Below are 13,612 nucleotides of genomic sequence, written 5' to 3'. Positions count from 1 at the left end.
AATGATGAAGTCCACCATAGATCTTAGCCGAGTAATCTTCCTTGCTTCAAGAAGAAGTCTGCCAACTTCTCTCATCTTCTGTCTGATGTAGTCATGTTTATTAACATCAGATCCCATCCTATTAAACATGTGCTCCCCCAGTTGCATGATGCAGCAGTCAGAGTGAACAACACGGGAAACTTCATCATAGTTCATAATGGAAAGTATATTCTTTAAACCTTTGCTCACTTCTAAACCAACTGGAGTTTTCAGAGCGCAGAGTGATCGGACTCTTTTCCTGCCCTTGGATTCATCATCTTTAGGTTTCAGAGGACAGTTCTTTAAATGTTTCCAAAGGCTACGCTTGTTGTAAAGCCCTTGGCAGTAAACACAGTGAATGAAATCCTTGGCTTTTTTGCTCTCTTTTGGACGGTAGCAGGCAACCATCTCTCCATGTCCATTTCTTGCCACATCTGTGTTGTGGGCAAAGTTGCCCTTTTTCTAAGGAGGTTTAACTGGATTCGCCTCTCTTTAGAATGTTTTGGAAACGCAACTGCCTTTGCAACGTCCACTTCATTGCGATGGACAGATTCAAGGTGTCTTGCCATTTTTGAAAAAGGCTTAGAGCAATAAAGACAATACTGCTTCTTCTTATATGACTTGCGATCCTGCACAGGTGATGGCATTGATTGAATAAAAGACCTATCTTCAGAAGAGGGGTCTGTCTCTTTGGTTTTGCATTGCACTTTAGCATTTGGTGATGGTGTTGTCACGCCTGTGTCTGATGAACTGCTTGTATCTTTATAGCTTTGTGAAAATGGTGAAGTTGGATTTTTCAGAGAACTTTTGACCATACCTTTTCCAGAAGTCTTTTCATTAGCTTCATCTAAGCTACTTTCAACCATGCTATATCCAGAAGCACTATCATCTGATTCGTCTGAGCTGCTCTTGGGTACATAGTCAACATCGCTGTAGTCTGTAACATCTGAATCACTGAGGGCTTTCCATGAGTACTGAAAAAGAGAACAACACATGATGAAAATAAGGATGTACAATTTCAGTAAGTTTCAGTGCTCAAATAAGGGGAGTGAACTTTTAAATAAGATAAGGTGTTAGTAGTCTATGGGCATTATGTGGTTTCTGTAAATCTAATTAGCATTGTACTGTGGTTACTTAAGTGTAATGACAAGCAAGACACTCTTTCAGGTTATCATACAAGCATTAAAAATGCTGCATAGCATGTCACGTACCTCTCACATAATTTCTCTAATAATCTAAAATGCCCTTCTTTGGAGAGTAATATGTGATTGGAATTTGAGTGCACAAAAATTTTTATCAAATAATTATGGTTGGACATTTATGTAATAATAGTGACTTATCTTAATAGAGATATTAAGACTGGGTGGCCGTTTCATCTCCACGATATACTGTATATATTTATATAGAAATAAAGTGTCAACTGGTGGAGATTTTTTATATTGTTAATATCATTGTATGTAAATATCTAATGCTTCACCTGGTTGCACTGACAGACAAACATGCAGAAAGATGAACACACAAAATGCGGGACAGCATTGAATTTGATCATTCAGCAAGAGGAATGTATTTTTATATAAAAATGTGCCGTTTTCTCATGTTCTCACTAGGGCTGGTTTATAGGATGATTTAATTGTATATCGATGAATAGAGCTGGGTAGTTTCCAAATATTTTAAACAGTATCCCATTTACCATGATTTTAAAAACGTGCTAATCGAAAATTAAACAATTAAAATCATTTCGGATTTTAGAGACAGGCTGTGTCAATTTTCATTGCTCTGTTGATTGTCGACATGTTCTCTAAATAGAATCAGCGGATGACATCAACGGATGATCACTTTTGCACTGATATTCCTGGCCAAATTGAGAACAGATACTAAGGATGTCTGCATACTATTTACATGTCACAGCAAGCATTGTCCTACATAAAGACATTGGAGTAAGCCATGTGGATGAATCTGCTTGTTTTAGGTGCTTATGCCTCAAGTTGGCTGGAGTTTGTTTTGTGGAATATTTCTTACAGGACATTGGAGTGAGTTTGACTGCACAAAGAACTGAATAGATGCTTTGTGCAGGTTCCGCTAGCGGCTGGAGCTTGTTTTGTGCAGGCCCAGACCTTCAAGACAATTAAGTGGATGAATCTACACTTTTTTTGTGTGTTTATTCCGCTTATGGGCTGGAGTTTGTTTTATAGATGATCTTCTGATGTGTAATTCTGTTTAAAAAAATTGTGTGGAAGCACCGGACTTGAGCAATCTGATGGCAAGTTTGTCGCAGGGACTATCGTAGGCGTACATGGACTGTTTGAGTTTAGAGGGATGGACACCAATTGGTGATGTTGTGCGCAGGGTTAATGCACATGTTTTTCTTTTTTTTTGCTGGGGAAAGTTCGGGGTTGATTGTTGCACCAATGTGGAATGTGGTCTTTATAATTACATTTTTATCTAATTTCTCTACTATGTTAATGTCAAATACTAATATGAGTGGATTGTCACTCTTCACATGGAATGTGAATGGTTGGGACACCCCATAAAAAGAAGGAAGGTTATTTATTTTCTTAAAAACGTAAGAAATAGGATATAGTGTTTCTTAAAGAAACACAAGTTTTCTGCAGGAAGCTGAACATTTTGGGAAGATATGGGATGGACATGTTTTCTTTAGTGCTGGCTCGAGTAAGAGCAGGGAGTCATTACATTGATAAGTAAACATCTACAATTCAAATGTCTCCAACGGATTAAAGTTAAATTAGAGTCATTATTTTTTTTTTGAAATTCAGGGGCAAAGGTTGATTTTGGCTAATATTTCTGCACATAACAATGTGCATTATAACAATATAATGTTGGGAGGAGACTTTAATCTATTGATGGATTCAGTCCTTGATCATAGTAAAGGAAAAGTGTGTAAGTCCCCTAGAGCAACATCTACGCTTCAGAGGATGTGTACAAATCTTGGTCTTACAGATATTTGGAGACTTTTGAACCCATATGGTAGGGTCTATACATTTGAATCCATATGGTAGGGACTATACATCTTAGTCTCTGATCACACTCTGGTGAGTTTAAAGGTGTTGCCACATACAGAGAAAAAAAAAAAAAGAATATAGTTGGTGTTTTAATGTTTCCTTTTGCAAAATTCTGAGTTCCAACTAATTTTAAAGTCCGAAATCATTGTTTATATGGAGTCCAACTGGTCCTCATTATCTTCTGTGGGCGTGGCTTGTAGACACTTAAGGCATTTCTTAGGGGTCGGATCATACAGTATGCCTCATTCATCAAAAAATCCAAAGCATGAGAACTCGTGGAGTTGGAGGGAATATTAAAAGTGCCGAGGCAGAGCTGAAGCGCCAAATGTCGTCTGATGGCCTCAGAGAATTGACCCGATTGAAATACAGATATAATACTATTTTGTCATACTTTGAGTCGGGGGACAAAGCAGGGAAGCTTTTGGCTAGATATATAAAGGAAAGAGTCTTTTTCTACCATTCCCTCAATTAAATCTGCTGCTGGTGAAATATTTACCATTGATATTAATAATACTTTTAAAGAAATCTATCTTGATCTTTATAGTTCCATGTTTTCGATCTACTGATGAAGATATTAGAAATTTTGTGGAACCATTAGATCTCCCTAAACTGTTGACTGAGCAAACATTTTTTATTGATTCTGGAGATAAACTTGGAGGAGCTTGGCGAGGTAATTAAGCCCTTACCTACAGGCAAGGCTCTGGGGTCTAAATTCTATTTAACTGGTCTAAATCTGAAACTTTGGCTCTGACAGCATACTGCCCGTAAACAGCTTTTCATCTGACATCTTTCAGTGGCCCAAACAGGGCATTTAGTATTTGGGTATTTTATTCCCAGCAAATTTATGTGATTCAGTTAATTCAGAGTTAATTTTGACCATTTAAAAAAAAATTTGAGGGATGTGGGCAGGTGGGGTATGTTGGTTAATTGTATATGTTTTTAAGTCATCAAGTATTTTATTTGGACTGTTTGTTTATATGCGTGTCTGTTGTTATTTTATGTTTGACCACTGGAATGTATGTGTGGTTGCAGGTGGTGGGGGGTACATAAATGTTAAAAGTTGTTTAAATTGAGTTCTATTTCATTTTTAGGAGGCAGTAACTGCATTACCCAAGCATAAAACAAACACAAATTAATGTGCATGTACCAGAAGCTAAACTGGTATGGCGACATCCACAGATTGTCTACTAAATGTGTATACCCACCTCCCTTAATGAGACAGGCTCAGGTTCCTGTGATAAGCCATTCCCTGCGGTGGATGCAGCACAGGGCAAAGGTGATGAGGATTGCGGCACATTAAGTGGTGAATGTGATGGTGTATCAGATGTGCATACTTCAGTGGGTGACGGGGACAGCTGGAAAACATAATCAGAAGTAATATCATATGGACTAAATGAAAGGCTCAAAAGTACCAAAAAGCACCTGTAAAGAAATTGAGGTGTTAATTATTTGTGATGCGTCTGTGTTCATATATATTACTCACCGAGCAATCTTTTGTGACAGCTGTTTAGTGACCTGATCATGCAATAGCTTGAGATGTTTCTTTTCACTCTCATTCCTCTCAGTCTCTGCTCTTTTAAAGCGATTATAACAATCTTCATGATGTTGTCGCAACTTTGACATTCTTGATTGAAACCGCTGCTGTAGATATAAAAGAGGTATTTAGCTTAAGCCAAGAGTAAAATATACATTGTCAATGTTAAAAACTGTGGCACCTAAAGACATTTAAGCATCACTGAGGTGAGCCAAAAGGTAAGATGTATGTTTTGTTAATTTAACGAAGTTGTTTTATTTTTGGTAAGCACTGCTCTGGTATAGTTGAGGGAAAAGTGAGGACAAGTCAAAGAAATTTTGTATCACTTCTCACTTGACTTGTTAACACTTACATTAAGCGTCGTGGAAGGGAAGAATGTGACCAGAAGTGAAGATTATCATAACTTTTTAATTCTGTTATTTTCTTATAAACATCATTAATTTAGCTTGGGAAGACATTAATGGCCGGACTGCAGTTGTGTCGATTACATTGGGACTATCAAAATTTGGTACCTGTTGACTTGCATTGTACGGACCTACAGAGCTGAGATATTCTTCTAAAAATCTTTATTTGTGTTCTGCTGAAGAAAGAAAGTCATATTCATCTGTGATGGCATGAATATAATGAAAGAATTGTTATTTTAGGGTAAACTACTCCTTTAAGAGTTAGTTATATTGTTTTAATGCATTGTAAAATCCGGCCTCTAAGCTTCAAAATTACCCATTTTGTCATTACAAGGAGTGAAGCAGAATTAACTGTACTTACCGATTTCTGTGGGCCCAAACTGCTGACTGATTTTACATCACTGGATTCTGTTGACGGTTCATTTAAAGACTGGAGAAATATGAGACCACAAAACACATTAGCAATTAATGACAGGAAAAAGGCATCATATATTGCTGCTTATGAATTCTAGCATTTTCTTTATGGTACCTTGGCTCTCCACGGCCAGTCCGAGTCAGCCATAGTTGTAAGTGATTTCTTCACCTGGTAAAATGTCTCGTACAGCAAATAGACAAAGATGAGGCTTTTTCTTCACTTCAACAGTTCTCATTTTGCAAGTTGGATTTTTGTGCTCATCGTTGACAAGTCTTCCCAGGGACTTGTCTTCCTTGGATGCATCCATACTATATAAACACACACACTTACCATTAAATGTATGCAAGACATATACAGAAGTGTTTTTCACATCTACAGTCTGTTTTATATTAAAGGCACAGTTCACTATAATTCTCTCATCATTTACTCGCCCTCATATGACTTTCTGTCTCCTGTGGTAATCATTTTTGACGTGTTTTGGTCCTTACAATGTAAGCCAATGGAGTCCAAAGCTTTCAAGCTCAAAAAGGTTATAAAGGGAAAACATACAGCTGCTCAAAAAAATTTAATATTGTGGAAAATTCATTCAAAAAGTGGAACTTTCTATATTCTAGATTCATTTCACATAAAAAATTATTGTTGCAATCTTGATGATTACTGCTTACAGCTCATAGAAATAAAAAATCCAGTATCTCAATATATTAGAATACAGAATTTATAATACAGAAATATCAACCTGAGAAGAGTTTTAATCAGCTAATTAACTCAAAACACCTGCAAAGGTTTCCCGAGCCTTTAATCTCCGTCTGGTTCAGTACACACAACCACAATCATGGGGAAGACTGGTGACTTGACAGTTGTCCAGACGACACTCATTGACATCCTCCACTAGGAGGGTAAGCCACAGAAGGTCATTGCTGAATGAGTGCTGTTCCATTCCAAGACCAGAGACAACGCCAGAACCGTCTTACCTGGGTTAAAGGAGAAGAACTGGACCGTTGCTCAGTGGAGAGGCCAGTGTGAAGTTTCCACAGTCAGTGATGATATGGGGTGCCATGTCATCTGCTGGTGTTGGTCCACTGTTTTCTCTCAAGTCGAGAGTCAATTCAGCCGTCTACCAGGATATTTTAGAGCAATTCATGCTTCCATCTGCTGACAAGGTTTTTGGAGATGCTGATTTCCTTTTCCAGCAGGACTTGGCACCTGCCCACAGAGCCAGAACTACAAGTAACTGGTTTTCTAACAATGGTATTACTGTGCCCAACAATACAGACAAGCTGATGGCCGCTATCAAAGCATCCTGTGCTTCCAGAACACCTCGGCAGTGCCACAGACAGATTGCCTCCATGCCACGCCACATTGATGCAATAATTTGTGCAAAAAGAGCCCTGACCAAGTATTGAGTGCATAAATTAAAATACTTTTCAGAAGGTTGACATTTCTGTATTATAAATTCTTTATTCTAATATTTTGAGATACTGGATTTTTTATTTCCATGAGCTGTAAGCTGTAATTATCAACATTAAAACCAAAAAAAAAAATTTCATGTGTAAGGAATCTAGAATATATGAAAGTTCCAATTTTTAACTTTTCCATGATATTCACATTTTTTTAGATGCACCTGTACCTCTCAAGTGTTTAGTCCATGTCTTCTGAAGTGATAAAATTAGCTTTGGGTGAGAATTCAACCCAAATATGTCATTATTCTCTATAAATCCTCCGCTGTAGTTCATGAGAGAAGCTGGTTTACGGTTGTTTGCACTTGACACATGTGCAGAGCACTCTACATTTCAAATGTGAAAGGAGTTATTCATTAATAAAGATTTATAGGGAATGATGACTTAAATTGGGAGTCAGATAGAATAAGAATGAGTAAATGATGAGAGAATGATCATTATTGGTAAAATTGGCCCTTTTACTCTCTTGAAGAAAAAGATCTCTTTGAGCTTCCCTGCTACATCAAGTCAACAGTTCTTGATGTACTTACCACCAATATTTTCCATGCCACTGAAAATCAAACAAGAATGTGCTCTCAGTTTCAGTGTAGTTTTTAGTTCGTTCAAGACTCTCCTTTGAACTCAGAAGTTCACCTCTGTATTCAAGAACAAAGTCTCCTCTGCAGAAAGATTCAGTGGTGAAAACGCCACGGCCTAAAGCAGAAAAAAACATTATTTTGATTACTGTTACAGGGTGTCTGCAATCTCATTTAATAAGTAAAAATGGAAATATCTGAAATGTACTAACATTTTACTAATTCAACAGTTCAGCTGCAATACAAAAGTAATCCAAAGTACTTATATTTGAATTGTCTTGCCTTTATATTTGCTGATGTACTGCTCTTGAAGACCAGGCTTTTCAGTTTCAAATATGATGTTATCTTCAGCATCCTGCTGAGGTCTTCTACGTCTTTTACGGATAGCCAGCATGCTGAATTCCACACATAGGGCAATTTTCATGAGGGAAAAACGATTATATAAAATTAATGGAATAAACAAGCATAATTACAATGTAAAAAATATCTTAGAAAGAATTGTTCAATCAAAAAGAGAGAGAGAGAGAGAGAGAGAGAGAGAGAGAGAGAGAGAGAGACTCCAAATTAAATAATGACAGAATGTTGATTTACATTGGGGTTTAATCCCACTGGTCACAACTGTGATCACACTTTGCTTCCATGTTTGTGGAGTATTACAGTAAGAGGTAAGATATAAATAATGATATACACCAAACTATTTCATTTCTACTTCACCACAGAAAGATAATGTCCTCAAAGCAAAATATGTTAAAATACAAATAGCAAATTTGGTACCTTAGGTACTGCTATTAATGCATTTCTAAGATTTACACTGAATTATATCCATCAATACACAAATGTGACTAGTGGGAAAGCACAAACTTAATTGGCTTAATTGTTTAATCGTCAACTTCATAATTAAACAGGTTCAACTAACAATTGACATGAAGAACACAAGTGAATACAACGCTAAACATCGATTTATTAGTCAAGAATCTCTTATTGTATATTTTTATGACAAGACATCTTACCTTTTCTTCCTTAATGAGCGTGTTCAGTGTTGTCGTTCGCGGGAAAAACTGTCTTCGCTCCATTAGACGTCATTGTCACGTGTCTGAATTCCCGGGAAAACGAGGTTTGTCACGTGTTAAACTCGCAATGACACACATTCATACTAACGATTTCTGCCATATACGATATAAATAGTATGTTTAGTCTTGTAGGAAGCTTTTCTGAAATTAAATGTTTAGACAAATATTCTGATAACGTCTTTTTTTCTTATTCTGATACAGATTTTGCCAACTATGTATTTTTATAGTGCAAACACAGGACATTTAAATGCTAAAAATGCATAATCTCATGTTCTCATGAAAACTGACATTCTACCTTTCGTTTAGTTGAAAAAACGCCACATATCAAATGTCTTTCAAAACATAATTAATCTCATCGCGTTACTGTGTAGTGACGTCACTGCATCTCACGGTCAGCGCGAGAGCGCCCATCCCCCTTCAAGACTTTTCCGCGGGCAAATCAAGTGCTTCTGAGTGAAAGCAGAGTGGGGGAGGGGTTAATTGAGGTGTCTCCAAACTTACACTTCACTTGCAATCTTATGTTCTGTTCATTCTAATAAATCAATGGCATTTCCCATTAAATACAAAGTTAGAAAAGTGGCTATGTCTAGTAACATTTCTTTTTAATTGCTTTATTTACACAATAATTTAAATTATCAATATTCTTATGAGTATATCTACTTTATCTTTTTTGAGCACGTCTAATTTTCTTTCCCTTTTTGAGCATGTCTACTTTTCTTGCTTTTTTCAATTTTTTGAGCTGTGAAGTTTTTGCATGTGAAGTTTTGCTCTGGATAGGCAGCAGTGATCAGGTGTGTGGGGAAGGGCAGCCTACACTGACCTGTATCTGATACACTGCACAAATATCTATCTTAAATCATCTTGATTTCTGATTCCCTTAAATACCATTATTGTAAGAAACTATGTAATATGGACATAACTTGGCTGATGGTTATTCTGCATCAAATCATCAAATTATTTTTATTTATTACTTAAAAATACATTTTCCAGCTTCATCACATTACTTTGTCACATGAAAAGCAGCATATACAGTCCCCTTGCGATACATAAATAAAATAATCTACTTTTAAGGGTTAGGTAAGAATTCAAATGAGATTTGCTTCAAGACAGTAAATTGTATATATGTATGTGTGTATATATATATATATATAATAAAGTGCTCCTCTGTGGAGATCATCAAGAGCACCAAATTCCTTGGTGTTCACCAGGCGGAGAACCTCATCTGGTCCCACAACACCAACTCTATTACCAAGAAAGCCCAGCAGTGTCTCTACTTTCTTCGAAGTCTGAGGAAAGCACATCTCCCACCCCCATCCTCACAACATTCTATAGAGGGACTATTGAGAGCATCCAAGCAGCTGCATCACTGCCTGGTTTGGGACTTGCACCATTTTGGACCGCAAAGCCCTGCAGAGGATAGTGAGGACAGCTGAGAAGATCATCGGGGTCTGTTTTCCCTCCATCAAAGACCTTTACACTAAACGCTGCATTCAGAAAAAGCAACCAACATTGTGGATGATCCACACTCCCCTCACATAAACTATTCACCTTCCTGCCGTCTGGCAAGAGGTACCGAAGCATTCGGGCCCACACGGCCAGACTGTGTAACAGCTTCTTCCCCAAGCTATCAGACTCCTCAATACTCAGAGACTGGTACTAACTGTATATGGTAGAACGACAATAAAACCACATGACTTAACCTGAACATCACAGTGTAGTATGTCACTTTTTTTTTATTTACTGCAAGCCACTTTGCTTACCCTGGACATTGGTTTGAAAACTGGCTAAAAAGAAACACATTTATCAAGAAAGTCAGTCTATTTTTCTTTTTGAAGATGAAGGCTATTCCATGCACCACTACTTTAAAGAATAAAACAATCTGAATTAACAGAGAAATGGACAAGCCAGATGCACAACTAGTACACAAGTCCATCAGACTCTCTAGATAACTCCGCACAAATCCTAGACCTGTACATGCAAATACCAGTTTTATTCTGCAACATTTAGAAGAGAAGAATTTTAGGTAGACTTAAAAGAAAAAAAGTGCCTGACACTGGCTAATAGGAAAAAAGATAGAACATGCAATTTAAATAATGAACTGATAAATGATTAATCCATTCAAATGTCTCTATTCTGTACAAAGTTTGAGATGTTGAGCTGTTGTTCAACGTTTGACGATAAGGTCAGTGAAAGGTGTTCACTTGAAGATCTAGAATAAACTGACTGCTAGGAATGCCTGAGGTGTCAATGCTGCAAGTGTAGGATTCTTGAACACAGCATTTATTTTAATTAAATTAGTCATTTTTAACAATAAATTGTCTTTACTGCATTTCTTGTTAAATTTAAAGCATCTTTGATTAATAAAAGTATAATTTACTTACAAAAACATACAAAGTTCATAGTGATCCCAAACTTTTGAATAGTAGTTTATCTGTATACTTGTATCTAGTAATTTGTAAGTATACACATATCTATACTTATACAGTATATGCATACTTAGTGATATTGCACAATTGGTCACTGTACTTTTAAAAACTTTTTTATTTCATTTTTTTTGTATTGTATTTTTTTCCTGCATTAAATAAATATTCAAAATAACCACTCCAGCAAAGGGTGCAATATTTCCTGTTAATTTCCACTTTTGGCTTTTGTAACATTGTACATCTTTAATCTAAAATGTTGCCACAGACATTTCACAAATGATTTGAACATTGATTATGATTTGAACAGTCAATATGGACAGGCTCTACACATCATTCAGAATAAATGTATTACCCCTCAGTTATGAAAAGCAATTAATTGTCAATCAGGCAGTCTGCACCTTCTCCCCTGCCAACAGTTTTTGTGACTTTTAGCTCCTGCAACAGGGAACTTTTACCCCCAATACTATCCTTGCCAAAATTCAATGTTTATTGAAAAACTTTTTATTTAATCACCTTCAACAAAACTCTTTTGTCTCAAAATACATAGAATCATTTCAGGTATTCTAATTTTCTACATCAATTTGCAGCATTTTTAAACATTATAGTTAGTGATTTTTTTCACTAAATTATATTAAATTATAAATTATATTAGCTACATTAAAATAATAATAACAATAATAATAATAAAATAACAAAGCAGCCAAGTATGTCAACAGGAACAACAGGGAAATTAACTATTAAATAAGAATTGTGTTTAAAGTTAAGCTTCTCCTTGTAAAATAAATAGGGCTGGCCCATGGTAGTTGTTTCTTTTCATTCTTTTTCTTTGAAGTAAAAGTTAATATGCTAAATGATTTCCCTTTCGTCAGAAGTCTGTTATGGGTCTTGAAGGCACAGAACTAATGACACTGGGTCTAATTCTAGTTAGATATCAAGTTTATTTTCTGTTTCCAAAAGCTTTTGTAACTTATAACATGACCACGTACAATGTGTTTTAGCTACATTGGTGAAAATGAGGATTACAATAATGACTACAACTGTGTGATGTACAGTATGTAACAAAAGTGTTAATTTTGAATTGCTGTTGTTTGAATACACAATACATATTTTCAGACAGGGTTTCAAATGTCCTAAAATTTCTCAATATCAATTGCAGTCACTCCTCTACAGATTTAATCCTCTGTGTGATGAAATTAAACACAGCACCATAAAATAAACTAATAGTCATCCGTCTTGGTATTGAAAACAACATGTTCTAGTTAATAACGGTCGTATGCTGTATAATAATTTGATAGGAAACAAAAAAGACAACTTGGCTGCTGGTTATTCTGCAATCAATTATTTAAATGTATTACTTAAGAATACATTTCCCAGCTTAATCACTTTGTCACATGAAAAGCAGCATATATCCCTTGCAATAAATAAATAAAATAATCTACTTTTAAGGGTTAGGTAAGAATTCAACTGAGATTTGCTTCAAGACAGTAAATTAATCTCCATGTCTTTTAATATAATTATAGTATATACACACATATACATATATATATATTTGTATATATATATTTGTGTGTGTGTACTGTGTATATATATATATATATATATATATATATATATATAAATAACAAAGTGTTAATGAAAAATATAATAAGTGTTGTGCTGTTCATTGCTCGTCTCTGTACTGCTCTCATTGAGGCGGGGAGGGGTGCGGTGCTTCCCGCGCGGCTGAAAGATACCAAAATAATTGAAGTGGGGAATACAATGTTTAAAAAGATCACTAATAAAATCAAGCGATTTCGATTTTAACACATCCTTTACAAGGCATATTTTCATTGAATACATCCAGGTGCATACACATACTAAAAACGTTAATAAATGTAAATATTTGTCCCCTTCTCTGAGAAGACAATGATTGCTTTGCAACGACACGTGCTTATGTGTCGATCACCTTCCCTATTTTAAATATTGTTTATACATTTATCTTTAATAAACTAATATCTAAATTACAGTACAATCCAATTGACTGCACTGCATCGTTCGCGCCGCCTCCGTCTCGGTAATTCTCGGTAACTCTCGGTAAACGGGGAGGGGGTCAGCTCGGTAGTGAAGTGGCAGATAAGGATCGGGATTAGAAAAACATTTTGGACATACGATTTTAAATCTCCCAGTGCTTAACCAAAACCACTCTATTTTTATTTACTCACTAATTATTTACAATGCAATGTAAAATATAATGTGATTTATCCTTATATTCTTTCATGTAAATAAGAACTCTCCTTCCGCCATCTTTAAGGATGACGTAATTGGCTTCTGATTGGTCAGATTGACAAGGTATTAAGTAAGTGCAGTTTCTATAAGAGCCACTGAGTGCGCTGTGTCGAAAAATTCTTACTGGCTTCTGATTGGTCAGATTCCCGAAAGTGTGTATAAAATCGGAAGTGCAGTTCTCTTAGGGGCGCTGTGTTATACACAAATTGGTGGGGGATACACACTTCAGGTACACAAATCACTTAAAAGTGTTTTTTTGGGACAAGTGAGATTTTAATGCTGGGGACCATTTTAAAGCATGCTGAATACGATTATATGGTCAAACAAATGAGGACACACAAAAAGTCCCAAATTGTCAAGGTGGTGCTCAGTTTACTGGTGTGTATTCTGGTGAAAGTACCCAAAAGTGACATAAGTAAGTACACACACAC

General features: G+C 36.0%; 1 protein-coding gene and 1 long non-coding RNA gene across 3 annotated transcripts in view; both read right to left on the bottom strand.

The window, feature by feature from the left end:
- Window positions 1-13,612, bottom strand: part of LOC127662542 (alpha-(1,6)-fucosyltransferase-like) — a 181,728-nt gene that overhangs the window by 85,384 nt on the left and 82,732 nt on the right. The gene's annotated exons all lie outside the window — the stretch shown is intronic.
- LOC127662544 (uncharacterized) lies at window positions 5,567-8,576 on the bottom strand. Its single transcript, XR_007972896.1, has 3 exons — window positions 8,434-8,576; window positions 7,379-7,818; window positions 5,567-5,699 (listed from the first exon to the last, which is right to left on the bottom strand). It is a non-coding gene; the product is annotated as an uncharacterized LOC127662544 (long non-coding RNA).

The sequence above is a fragment of the Xyrauchen texanus genome, chromosome 22, assembly GCF_025860055.1.
Source record: "Xyrauchen texanus isolate HMW12.3.18 chromosome 22, RBS_HiC_50CHRs, whole genome shotgun sequence".
NCBI classification, from domain to species: domain Eukaryota; kingdom Metazoa; phylum Chordata; class Actinopteri; order Cypriniformes; family Catostomidae; genus Xyrauchen; species Xyrauchen texanus.
This window is presented reverse-complemented; position numbering and strand designations above follow the sequence as displayed.